Raw genomic sequence first — 14,034 nt, 5'->3', positions numbered from 1 at the left:
CACCCTGCCCCTGCCTCCCTCTTTATCTGCAGCTCCCCCCACACCCATCCTGAGTTCTGAAGAAGGGTTACACCCAAAACATCGACTTCTCGACCTCCTGATGTTGCCTGGCTTGCTGTGTTCTTCCAGCCTCCTGCCTGTCTACAACAAATATAACAATGGCAACCTAAATTTATATAGCACCTTTAACATATTAAATCATCCCAAGGCATTTCAGAGGGTTGTTATATAGACAGTGAGTTGCTTGCACAAGATGTTAAGCCAGAAGATAAAAAAATTGGTCAAATAGTTAAAATGTTGGAATATTTTAAAGGAGGTAAAGAGGCAGAGAGGTATAGGGAGGGTATTCCAGAGCTTATAGCCAAGGCAGCTGAATTTAATGGAAGAATTAACATTGGAAATGCACAAGAGGCCAGGATTAGATCACAGATATTTCAGAGGATTGAGGGGGTAGGAATGATCACAGAGAGAGCAGCCCATGGAAAGTTTAGAAAATAACGGTGATAATTTTGAAATCCTATGAAGTGTGATGATGCTATCATTTTAAGAAGTTATTTTATTTTTTTTTGAAGAGGGTTTGTAAGGCAGAGGTGCAGAACTAGCTACTGAAGGTGACTTGAGTAAATAGTTTAGGTTTTTTTAACAATCTGAATGGCTGTGGTCAGCTCTCACAGATCCAGATTTCTGGGTTTCTGTTTCCTCAGTAACATGAGAAGCTATTGGGGTCCCAAAAGAGTTGGAAGCTTCAGTGAGTGTCTCCTGGCTACTAATCTCTTGGAATCTTGACGGTTTTCCCCCTCCTGGATTGGAGAACTGCATGTGAGAAGCTGTGTGTGAATTTACCTTTTTGTGAAGGGGTGTGTTTATGTGATGTTACTATTTTGGAACAGTTAATTAGTAATAGCTACTGTATCTATTATTCTGTTAAGTTTTCCAATAGTTGAGTTGTTCTAAATTCCTCTTTGTTTTGCTTGTATTTTAACTAGAATGTTTAAATAAATTATGATTTGCTTAACATCGAGTAGTTTGACTAGTCGCATTTCATCTGGAACACAGCACTTCACATCTACCTTCAAAATAAGGAAAAGTTAGGTTCTAAGCTACCTTCTTGAAACATTTTGAAGGGGTCTGGTCTGGTGTGGAACGCAAGTGATCTGTAAAGGTACATCTGTAGCACAGATTACATCAAGTATCTGTCCCACTGTGCATTCAGTAAAATTGCAGAATTCACTAATCATAAATCCCATCTTTCAAGCTCTCAGAACATTCAGAGCTGTTAACTGATTTTGGAAACGTTTGACTGCTTTAGCCGATTTGTTGCTTCAGCATGGATAAGTACCCACTTCGAGAATATCTCATCAGGCGGATAATGGAAACCTCCAACAGGATTTAAGAGCAGATATTATAATTTAAAGCAATTTTGAACAAAACGTAATCTGTTTTTGAGCAGTTAACATATGTAGGCACATGAGCTCAGGCTCCTAATCTACTCTCATGTTCTGGGTGTTACTTTACCAGTTGATTATCCAGTCTTAGCTCCTCCATTAGGCTGTTGCCAGGCAACACGAACTTAAGTATTGATCACTTGATACTTGGTCTGGTTCTTTGTCTGATTCCTTTTCTCTGGTCAGTAAAATTGGACCACCACACGTCATTCTCTGCTGAAGTCCAACTTTGGTTTCTTTGAGATTTAACAAAGTCTTGTTTCTTTTGAGGCTTTGCTTTGTAAATCATGAGGTTTTAAATATCAGTTTTGCCTCTACGCACTGACTTCAAGCTATATCTTCCTAAAGTGCTTGGGGCTAATTTGTTTTGACTGCTGTGTGGCTGCTGTTGATTTTGTGCAGTTACTAAGTGTGTCTGTCTCATGAATTAAGTGAAGTATAACATGGCAGAGTTTGGTTAAAGTAATGCCTCTTTCACAAAAAACACAGCAGTCAAAACATTCCTCTGCAGTTAACTGCACTCTTTACAAATAACACCAATTTCTCTAAATTATAGTGTAAAAGCTACTTTTGAAAACTCCTACACAGTAGAATGAAGCCATTTGGCCCATCATGACCACACTGGCAAGATGGATGCTTTCCCACTGATGGAAATGGAATATGTAGGAGTGGGAAGTAATGATATCAGTCCGTAAGAATAAAAATAAGGATCAAAGCAATTGAAAATAAAATAAAATCATAAGGACATAAGACAAAGAATTGTTCTTCATTTAAATTTTAGACTAGAAAGACTTGCATTTATATAGCTCCTTTTACAAGCTTAGGATCTCTTGAAGTGCTTTCCAGCCAATTAATTACTTTTGGCGTCACTGTTGGCAATTTGGAAAATGTGGCACAGAAAGTTCCCACAAGCAGCATTATGGTGAGTGAACCTTGCAGAGCTGGACCTGCAGCTGCAGAACATGGTGAAGATGGTCCTGCTACCCTGAGCCTGCCCGGCAACCGCTATTGATCCCATGAGGTCAGTTTGAACTCTCGTTGCAGCCCGCAGACCTGGACCTGTGTTGCAATGGAAGCTGAGAGACTAACCGCAGAAGCTGCATCACAGTTGGGTCCATAAGTTCCCTGATGGAGTTGTTCCTCACTTCCACACTGGGATAGATGGGTTCCATGCTGTCCCTACCTGACACTCTATGCCAGATTGGAGCCATGTGCTGTGACAGAGACAAGATGCACTGTGTCAGGCATCACTGTACACTTTCGCATTAGAGTCCTCCTGCCTAACCCACATCGGCCCTCACAGCAGCAACTGTCGGTAACTTTACCTTCCGAGGATGTACACTATCTCTTTCCCTTGGCCCAGCTACAGCCTAACTGTGCCCAGTGACTCAGAATCTGCTGATCCCACCTCCAAAGGAAAGGGAATTGCCAGAATCGGAGCGGATGTCTGCAAATGTCAAAGTAAATCACGCTGCTTCTTCATTCAGTGTGTGTTATTGCTCCCGTACCTCCACACAAGGCTGGCTTGGCTTGGTGGCAAACACACTGATACCTGAAAGCAGGAGTAGAGGAGAGCTGGGTGGAGGTGAGGATGAGGGTTCGGTCAGTCCAGCTGCAGCTTATACTTTTATGCTGGATATAGAGATGAGATTGCAGGCAGTTTTGAGAAAGGTTGTATGATTGGAACATACAGCCTTCTCACATGATGTGGCTGCAATCGTCTCCTTTATAGTTGGCCCAACCATTCACAAACATTTTCTCCCTGGAGCTTGAGAGATGCGAACATGCCTGCCCTCTATCTCTTTTCTGTCATTATGTTTTATCTTGTCCTGGCAAAGGGAGGGAAGACTATTAGTGAGTGTGCTGCACTATATTTGTACAATGTGCCAATGTGGATAGTTGGTAGCATGTAAAGCTGTGAGATGTGATTGCAAGTCTTGCTGCAGTCTGATGGCAAGATACTGCATTTAAATGTAATCCTGATTGCTAATGAGTGTGAGACAGGTAATATCTGAGTGTATTGGAGTATTGAGGAGCAAATAGCATCTTAAGATGGCCTTGACCATTCAAGTGAGGTCATTGAACTTTTCGCAGCACTGGACCATCTGCCCTGGTTTTCTTTGTTGTTCATGCCACAAGGACCTCCTGCCAAAACATTTCTCTCCTCCCTTTCACCTCCTGGACAGAAAGGTCACTTGACAGAATCTGGGAGTTCCCACTCTGGTCTTTAGCACCATTGCTACTTTAATTTCTTTGGAGGATATGTCTCCCGTTTAAGGGGAGTACATTAAGATGTGTAGGCTAGCTGTAACACACACAGATATGCACACACTCCCACACACACAGCCCCACGCACACACTCCCTACGCACACAACGCACACCATGCACTCCACGCACACATTCCCTATGCACACCACACAGACACTCCCCTCACACCCCATACACACACTCCCTATGCACACCACACACACACTCCCTACGCACACCACACACACTCCCTACGCAGACCACATACACCATGCACTCCATGCACACATTCCCTACGCACACCACATACACCATGCACTCCATGCACACATTCACTATGCACACCACAGAAACACTTCCCATGCACCCCACATACACACACTCCCTACACACACCACACACAAACTCCCTATGCACACCACACACACACTCCCTAAGCACACCACACACAAAACACACACACACACTCCCTACGCACACCACACACACACACTCCCTTCACACACCACACAGGCACTCCCCACACATACACACACTCCCCAGACATGCACACACACTCCTCACGCACAGTGCACACACACACACACACGCACACTGCCCATGCACAGTACACACACACACACGCACAACGCACACATAGGCACACACACTCTCTCACACACACACACACACTCCCCACACACACACACTCTCCACACACACGCATTCCCCACATATACACACATACACTCGCTCTCTCTCCCACACACACACTCCTCATGCACACCATCCACACTCCACATACACACACGCTCTCTCTCTCACTCCCCACGCACACCACACACAGACACACACACTCTCTATCTCTCTCTCTCACACATACACACACACACATTCCCCATGCATACCACATACTCACACGCCCCTCACACACCACCCACACTCCACACACACCACACACACACTCCCCACGAACACCATACACTCCCCATACACACACGATGCACACCGCGCACGCACACACACACCCCACACACCACACACTCCCCACGAACACCACACACACACACACACACACAAACACACACACACACACACACACACACACACACACACACACACACAACATACACACTCCCTATGCACATCACACACTCCATACAGACCACGCAAAACACACACCAGAAACACAATACACACACACACACATACATACATACACACAATCAATCCCACTCTACACACAACCCCACACACACACCCAGAGACCACTCCCACACCCAGACATGCATCATAAAGCTGCAGTCCAGCTAACTCAGCTATCTGCTCTGCTAAGCATGCCGCCATTCAGTGGCACAGAGACTGAATGCTGCTATTATGTGGATCAGCAGACAGTACAAAGTTTTTGTACTGTCACCATCTGGCACCATCTCATTGTTTCAGCCAAAAATGGATACAAGAAGTCCCGTACATTTGAGTTTGTGAATTTCTGACCTGGTAAGGCTAATTACTGCAAAAAAAAACCAAATTCACTAACAAAGATATCCTTAACTTGATGACAGTAAAATTTCACACCTTTTTATTAATTCCACCAGCCCCTGTTTCTCCAGCTGGCTGTGACATATGTGATCTACAATTGTGGCACTTAGCACAGTGAGGGGCCTCTTCTGTGGCTGAGTAACTCTGGGAGAGCTGCCCACTGCAACTTATTTACATCATTAATGTATTGGAAAATGCCAACTCCTGACTTACTTCAACCTTCGCACAAGCATATTTTTAAAACATGTCATGGAGGAGGCGATGAGAAAAGCAGAAATCCATAGATCAGGACAACAGCTGGGTTAAAAAGAATATGCCATGGAAATTCCTGTTCACAAACTGTGTCTGGTGCTGAAGGGTAGACCTTAAAATTTGGCAAAGTGCACTTGTACTACATATCTATTAATTTACAAACTTACCCATGTGGTTCTTTAGCAGATGTGGTTAATGGATGTGTTGGGTACAATCATCTTCTATTGGTTTATCATTTATACCTAATCTAGGACAGACCAAAACAGTAAGAACAGCATCTGCAGACCTCACTTTTTACTCGAAGATTTTAACCTACTGCGAATCCTCTTGCAAGGATGCCTTCCTTGAAGAAGCTCTCTTCCTCCCTCTACAAGGATTTCAGTGAGTCTCTCTCTCACTGCACCCCCCAGGTCAATCCTCTGCTCAGTCGATTCCCTTGAACTCAGCACCGCCCTCCTAACCTGCAATCTTCTTCCTGACCTCTCCGCCCCCACCCCACTCCGGCCTATCACCCTCACTTTGACCTCCTTCCACCTATCACATCTCCATCGCCCCTCCCCCAAGTCCCTCCTCCCTACCTTTTATCTTAGCCTGCCTGGCACCCTCTCCTCATTCCTGATGAAGGGCTCTGGCCCAAAAACGTCGAATTTCCTGTTCCTTGGATGCTGCCTGACCTGCTGTGCTTTAACCAGCAACACATTTTCAGCTCTGATCTCCAGCATCTGCAGTCCTCACTTTTTACACAAAACAGTAAGATCTCTTGCATAGTGTTTGGCGACCTGGAGATCAGAACTAATATCCCAGAGGATTGAGCCTATGCTGTTGGCATCAGTCTGCATCTCCAGCCTGCTATCCAGCCAACTACTTTGCTATGCATTTGTAACGCTGGACTGCATGCTGCCATCGGTAGTATGTTGTGCCAGTGGTGAAGTGAGTGAGCTTATATCTTGCTGTGGCAGTTTTAAGAGTTTGAATTCAGTCGAAGGTGAAAATGGAAAATGAGTTTAAGTAGACCATGCAATAGATATTAATTATAACATGTCAAAGGTAGATTACTTAGTCCAAAATGAGGAAGGGAAACATTTAAAAGTGCACTGAGATTTGGAGCCCAATCTCCTAAATAAGGAAGTGAAAATAAAGAAGGAGAGACAGGGACTTACAGGTAACGAAGGAATTGTCCCTCATATACTAAGTACAGTTTTTACATCTAGTTCAGGATGTTGAGATAACTGTCAGCAGGGTCTTCCCAATATGGGGACTACAGTCAAGCCTCATCTGAAGTATTAAATTTATTTTCCAAGGTCGCTTTTCAGCTAAAGTTATGTTCCTTAAAGATAGCTCACATACCAAAAAACATTTCGGAAATTTCCATCCAACTCCATTATTTACACAAACAAGGTCTCTTCTAATATCCATAGTGACAGAATTAAACAAAAAAGAAATCTCCTTCCAGTGAGCCAATAACATGGATAGTCATCATTTTGGAACAAAGCTCTGTTAGAACAGTTTCAGTAGTAATGAAGATGACTTTTAGTTTGGAGCAGAGTAGACTCCCTCATTTATCAAACCATTAGTTTCCAGAAATCCTTTCTGAAAACCTTCTGCAGCTCTGACCTTGAATGATAGGGTTCTGGCAACATCTACACAGGAGCTGTGATGCCTAAGGAGATTTATTCATCAATCAGTGATAGGGGGGACATCAGTTGGTGCAGCAAACTCTTTTCCTCTGGGTTTACAATTCTTCAAAACTTCCATTCTGAATCTATTACAAACGACAGTTGTGTGGGAGGATGCAAGGTGAAATGCACCTGATAATTGCAAAGCTGGTGACATTCATCAACCCATGTCTTCTGAAATACATCCAAATTCATTCCGCAGACATATAAGACCAAAGGCTGCAGTACCCACTTAACACAGTCTCCAGGCGCACCTGTCTATGGTGGGAAGATACTTTTCATAAATGCTCATGACTGGTCTGAAGAGAAAATAAAATCTTGGCTCAGAGAATGCTGATTGAGAAAGACGACAAGAGGAGAAAATAAAAGGAAATAAGGAAGAAGAACCAGTAATGAAATCAGGAATAAATGTGTTTACTCAGCAAAGATAATTACACACATAATATGGAATAGAATAGAAATTTATTGTCAGGTGTACTTTTTTATGAAAAATACAATGACAGGCCACCCTACCATGGCGGCTATATTAAAGGCAGAAGTCATACATGACAATAAGTAAAAGTATAGTTAAGACAATGTTCAACGCGATCCAGTTAATGGTCCTAGGCTTGGGCAAAGCCAATTAAGGAACAATGGAATATCTGGAAGTCTCAGCTGGGACATGATTGCCATTCCGGGCCAAAACTACCACTCCAAGCTAATCTCGTCGCTGGGCCGGGATTAGCATTCTGCCGAAGCCATTAAAGGAAGGTAAGGTGACTCTTCATAGTAACGATAATTACTGGAAATATGAGGAAAAACAGAGAAAGGGAAAGAAGTAAAAGTGGGCGGAGTAGATGAGCTCCTGAGCTAAGGAGCCCACTAGCTGTTACACTGCTGCCATGTTGTGATATAGATAGTAAGTGGATGCATTCATTTCAAGGACACTATCATGACAATGTACATTGTTAGCTGGGAAACAACCTTAATAAATACAAACATGTTACATGAGCCATTCAGCCCAAGTAATCGATGCTAGTGTTATGATCCATTTGAGCCTCTCCCCAGCTTTCCTCATCTAACTCTGCCACTATAACTAAATTAAAGGTAGGAACATCTAGAAACACACAGTAGGTCTGGCAGTATTGTGGACAGAGGAACAGAGTTAATATTTCATGTCCAATATAATTCTTCTTTTCTGAAGGCCAACTTAACACATACTCATTCCATACCAGAGGCATACCATCCACCATATTTGATTGGGGTGCTTTATGAATGTTCCAGGAGTATTAAAATGTCTCAGTTAAATATGGAAATAAACATCCTAATTATGTTGCAGGACAGTTTTACAAATTTTGTCCACATCAGTGCCTGAGTTATGGCATAATAGTTTATAATAACTAACCTGTAAAAGTATATTATCTTAATTTTTATCCATGTGTGAGGCTGTGATTGTGAGACATTGCATTCACTCTGGTCAGGTATGTGAGAATAAATAGCCTTCTTTAGTTTTAAACTCATGAAAGCTTGCTCCTGAATTATTATTTGATGTATGTAGCAAACTGATTATGAACATTAAGAGAGCATCACACATTCAGTCCATGACAGAGGTAATGACTGTTTGATAGATGGGAGACTATTGAGGTTTAATTACGAATGTTTCAGATTGGTTTTGACCTGGAAAAACTCTTGGCCTCAAAGTGATAGAATTTCTATATCATGGTCCTTAAATCTTACAACTACTCTGGGTATTCCCCACTTCATGTCTGTATTTTATGGTTAATTGATTATTTGGTAGAGGAACAGCCTATTGACTCAACCCTTCAGGTAACACCTGGCCAACATGTATTCAATGTCTTCAAATCGTACATGGGACCTCTCAGGCATCTGAGAACCCATCAGACAGGAGTGGAAGTAAGTTGTCAGTTCTCCTGAGGGATCATATAGTTGGAAGATAGAATAAGGATTAGTTAACAGCTGCATGATTTCTTGTTTCATGTTACTACCTGTCTTGTAGAAAATGATGAACCTTTCCTCTTCTAGCAATTCCAGTGTTCACATTATCAAGGATTGCAGAATGAGACATATCAAGTACTGATTACAATCTCCTTCTCCATTACCCAGCCAATTCAATATTAAGTCGAGGATAACACATCGTAAGAACTATGATCTCCTTGTCATTTGGTTAATTGAAAAGTCTTTGCAGGAAGACTGTTAGCTCCCCTGAATCAACTAGCCCTCCCTCACAGACAAACTAAAATCTAGATTACTTGGCTCAATTTTGCATTACAGTTTTCATTATATGGTGTTTTTGTGACTCTGTGCTCTGAGAAGCAAACTCTTTTTAGATATTCAAGGTTTATATTGTAATCAAATAAGCATTAGGGAGCACAATGAACTGTTACCAAGATCAAATCCTCCTTTATTGCTTTCCAGAAGGTAGAAAGCTCTACACAGGCAAAATATTCCTGAGTTCGTGCTGTGAATACAAATACTTAGAAACTGTTTTTGCAGCACGTGTTGTAGTTTCCGATAAGTTTTCCCCCAGCCTGATGTGCAAAATCAGAAAATTACAGAGGCACCTCAAATATCCAAATGTCGATTATCCAAATTTTGGATTGTCCGAACAAGTTCGCAAGGTCTCGATGCCTGGCTAAATTGTGCTATCTGATATTCGATTATCCGAGCATATAATTCTCCCAACAAAGTACTCCTCGCCTATGCCAGTCGGATAATTGAGGTTCCTCTGTAATCCTTAGCTATTTGATACAAGAAACTCATTAAGATTGTGGTAAAATGGTGACAACACTTTCATTTAAAATTATACCAGAAGGTTTTGCTGGCTTACTTCTGGATAATGAAGGGCTTATGCCCGAAACGTCGAATTTCCTGTTCCTTGGATGCTGCCTGACCTGCTGCGCTTTTCCAGCAACACATTTTCAGCTCTAATACTCCAGCATCTGCAGACCTCACTTTCTCCTCCTACTTCTGGATAATCATAGGCTTACCCCTGGCTCAAAGGAACCCAGACACTAAGTGTAGCTTATCATCTACAGTTATAGCACAGAATTGCTATTTAAACTACTTTGCCTTGCTATCTCTCCCCCAATATTATGGCTTTAAGAGGCGTATTTTGTCTTTTTTTTAAAAGAAGTTTGAAGACAGAGGAATCGAGCTGTCTGTTTGAATCCAATGAAGTAAACAGCTTGTGAGGCCTTGGTGTTTTTTAAAAAGTTGGAACAATAGAAGCAACCTGAATGGGTGTGGTCAAGCTTCCCAGAATCAGGATTTTTAGTTTTAGTTTCTCAGTAGCAATTGCTGGGGTCTTGAAGCTGGATGTGGAAGCTATTTTTCCTTTCTCTGTTACAGCTAAATGCTGGTGGTTCTCTTCCTGCTGCTAGAATTTCATGTGAGACAATCTATTTTACTGAATTTGCCTTTGCCAAAGGTGTGCATATGGGGTGTTACTATGTTGGAACAGTCACTGTTTAGTAGTTAAATAATGTATCATTCTGTTGTGTTTCCCAACAGAGTTAAATTAAATCAGTATCTTCTTTCTGTTGTTGTATTTTCACTATGAATGACATGTGTTCTGCTTCAACATTGGTTGTTTGACCAATCGAATTCCATCCAGAATGCAATACCTGGTACTTACCTTTAAAATAAGAAAAAGTCAGGATCTAGGCAATCTTTGTGTTTTTTTTAAGATTATATTCCCTACAGTATGGAAACAGGCCCTTCAGCCCAGCAAGTCCACACCGACCCTCCAAAGAGTAACCCACCCAGACCCATTTCCCTCTGACTAATGCACCTACTCTATGGCAATTTAGCATGGTCAATTCACCTGACCTGCACATCTTTGGACTGTAGAAGGAAACCAGAGCAAACCCACGCAGACACAGGGAGAATATGTAAACTCACACAGACAGTTGGCCGAGGCTGGGATCTAACCTTGGTCTCTAGTGCTGTGAGGCAGCAGTGCTAACCACTGAGCCACCTTGGGTTCGATCTGGTCTATAGCACTATTCCAAAGCCTCTTTAAAACCTATCTTTTTGATTACCAGTGCGTTCAGTTATTTCTCTATCAATTAAGTAGTTTCTTTCTGCTACCATAAAAATGTAAGTCATTGTTGTTGTTCCCTCTCTGAATTAAGAGGGAAACATTGGTTCAATTTTAACTCAAGGTAGGAATCTGAGGTATGGAGTTAATCAGCAGATTGTGTATTATCTGTCTGTGGGAGTGTGAGGCCTGGGGAATTTTAATACTCAATTCTGACCCTCATGTAGAGGTGGTGAGAATGTTGGTTTCAGGTGGAATTCAGAATTGGGTGAAGGGTCACCCTGGTGACTCAATGCTGCTGGTGAGGTAAATATGGGGTGGGGAGGATAGCTTTGCTATATTTGGAGATGTTTCCATGCTGTGTCAAGCATGGAAATTGGTTCAGGCAGTCCCTGATAGGCAATTCTGTGAAACACAAGGTTTCTTGAAGTCTCTACCCAACCCATTTACTTGGGCTGCAGATCATAGAATCACACAGCACAGAAGAGGTCTTTCAGTCTATTGAATCTGCACCAACGAAAAACACCTCTAAATCAACATTAGTCTCAATTTCCAGCTCTTAGCCCATGAATGTTATGACATGTCAAGTGCTTATTCAGACACTTTTTAAAGGTGGCGAGGTTTCCTACATCAACGGCCCAGACAGGCAGTGCATTTCAGATCCCGCACCACCCTCTGGGTGAATAATCTTTCCTTTAACTCCCTCTAAACTGTATGCTTTTCACCTTAAAATTACGCTGCTCATTATTGACCCTTTCACTAAGGGGAGCAGCAGCTTGCTATTCACTCTGTCCATGCCCTTCAAAACCTTATACAGTACATCTCAATCATGTCTTCACCCCTTCAGACCTATCCTGCTCTAAAGAAAAGAACCTGACCTTATCCTGCCTCTCTTCATCACTAAACTGCAATCACATCCAGATATCTGCCATTTCACCCCACAGCATCCACCCAGGTCCTGGCACCCGAGGTGCCCAAAGCATGTGTGGTCATACACTGTCACTACCTTGATACCAGGATGTCCCTGACTGTGGATGAACCCCTCCTCTTCCTGACTCTATCCCATTTGTGCCCTGCCATCACCCCCATTTACACATACAGTTGACCCCCTTCCCAATTCTCATTCACCTTCCTCCCTTCAGCCTGGACCCCTCCATCCCAAAGAATAACTCATGGAGTCTCTTTCTTGGAGCAGGAGCCCACCTGCACCCCACCCCCATCCCCCACACCACCCTACAAAGACAGAAAGAGGCTTCCTGGAGGATAATGTTGTGTTTACATTGGAAGAGTTTACCAGTGAACAAAATAAAGTGTCATGCATTAGGATTTCAGACACACGTTTTTGGGCAGGCTTTTAAATTTAATGGAAACACCAATCAGCTTTTTTAGTTTCAAGTTAGTGCAGTTTACAGAAGATGTGACTGAAACCAGATGTATAAAACTGTTGGTCTTGAGAAAGGTGGTAGTTTAGGACTGTTAAGAAGAAGGTTACCTCAATATAAGGAATTTACTTTCATAGTTCCAGACCAGAAGTGCTTGGCTAAAATCCTGAAGGGATTGATTGAAGCAGGAGAAAGTCTAAATTTGGGTTGTAAAAATAATCAAGGAAGAAGATATCAGATTTTCAAATAGGAAATTGAAGGCACAGATAAATTAAGGCCTATTGATATGAACGAGAAGGAATTCTCTCTGGTGTGAGTACCATAAAAGAGTGTTGCTGAAATTAAAGGGATTGTATTTTAGTGTATGTTTCAAATTCTTTAAATTTCTGTTATATGTGGATAGTTTGATCAATAAACTTCTGTTTTATTGTTGAGCCCTGATGTGCATTGTGTGTTACAGTGAAAGACTATTACATTAAAACCAAAATAAAAACCATATATGATGTATTAAGCTGCATTTCAATCTGGTATCTGTCTTGCAAAGTAAAAATATCAGGTGAGATAATAAGACCTGGTATTGTAAAGTATTAGCCTATTCAGCCAATGCACATATTTCATTGAGAAGAGATTCTAATGTTTTGCTGGTGGAATAGTATACCAGGTTCTCCTGCTCTGTGTGCATCTTCTTCAGAGACTGGGTGCTGGGAAAATGTCACATCAGCATCTGTGTGTTAAACTTTCAATAACTCTCCCTATTACCCATTTGGCTTTAGGAGAACCACAAGAGAATTTGTGAATTGTGATACTGTGGAACGGGAGTCCTGCCAGTCAGTTCTAATGCCCTTTAGTCCTGACAGGTTCAGCAAACGTGCGCCACTGGAGTCACTCACTTTTAATTACACAGTTCAATCATAACAGCTAGTACCCTTTATCCTTCGCAGTTAGAATAGATTTGTAAGTGGATTTTCATTGATGTAAAGGAAAGATTTTCTTTTTGAATTGTCAAATTTATATTGGCTCAAATAAAATGTTCTTTGATTGAGAGCTTTATTTTAAACCGCACTGAAGTTCTTGCTGCCTGGAATTAGCTGATTGGAAAAATATTTTCTGGACACTGCAACAAGTTAGATGAATTTGTAGATATCAGATACCTTGCAAATGCCCTTTAAATGGTTTCATTTTTTAAAAATTCATTTCTGGGATGTGGGGGTCACTGGATGGTCAGCATTTATTGTCTGTCCCTAGTTGCCCTTGAGAAGGTGGTGGTGAGCTGCTTTCTTGAACCTCTGCAGTCCACCCGCTGTGGGTTGACCCACAATGCCCTTAGGGAGGGAATTTATGGATTTTGACCCAGCAACAGTGAAGAAACGGCGATATGTTTCCAGGTCAGGATAGTGAGTGGCTTGGTGGGGAACTTGAAAGTGGTGGTGTTCCCATGTATCTGCAGCCTTTGTCCTTCTGGATGCAAGTGTTC

Source organism: Hemiscyllium ocellatum, chromosome 28, assembly GCF_020745735.1.
Source record: "Hemiscyllium ocellatum isolate sHemOce1 chromosome 28, sHemOce1.pat.X.cur, whole genome shotgun sequence".
Lineage (NCBI taxonomy): Eukaryota > Metazoa > Chordata > Chondrichthyes > Orectolobiformes > Hemiscylliidae > Hemiscyllium > Hemiscyllium ocellatum.
The sequence above is the reverse complement of the archived record's forward strand: the minus strand, read 5'-3'. Positions refer to the sequence as shown.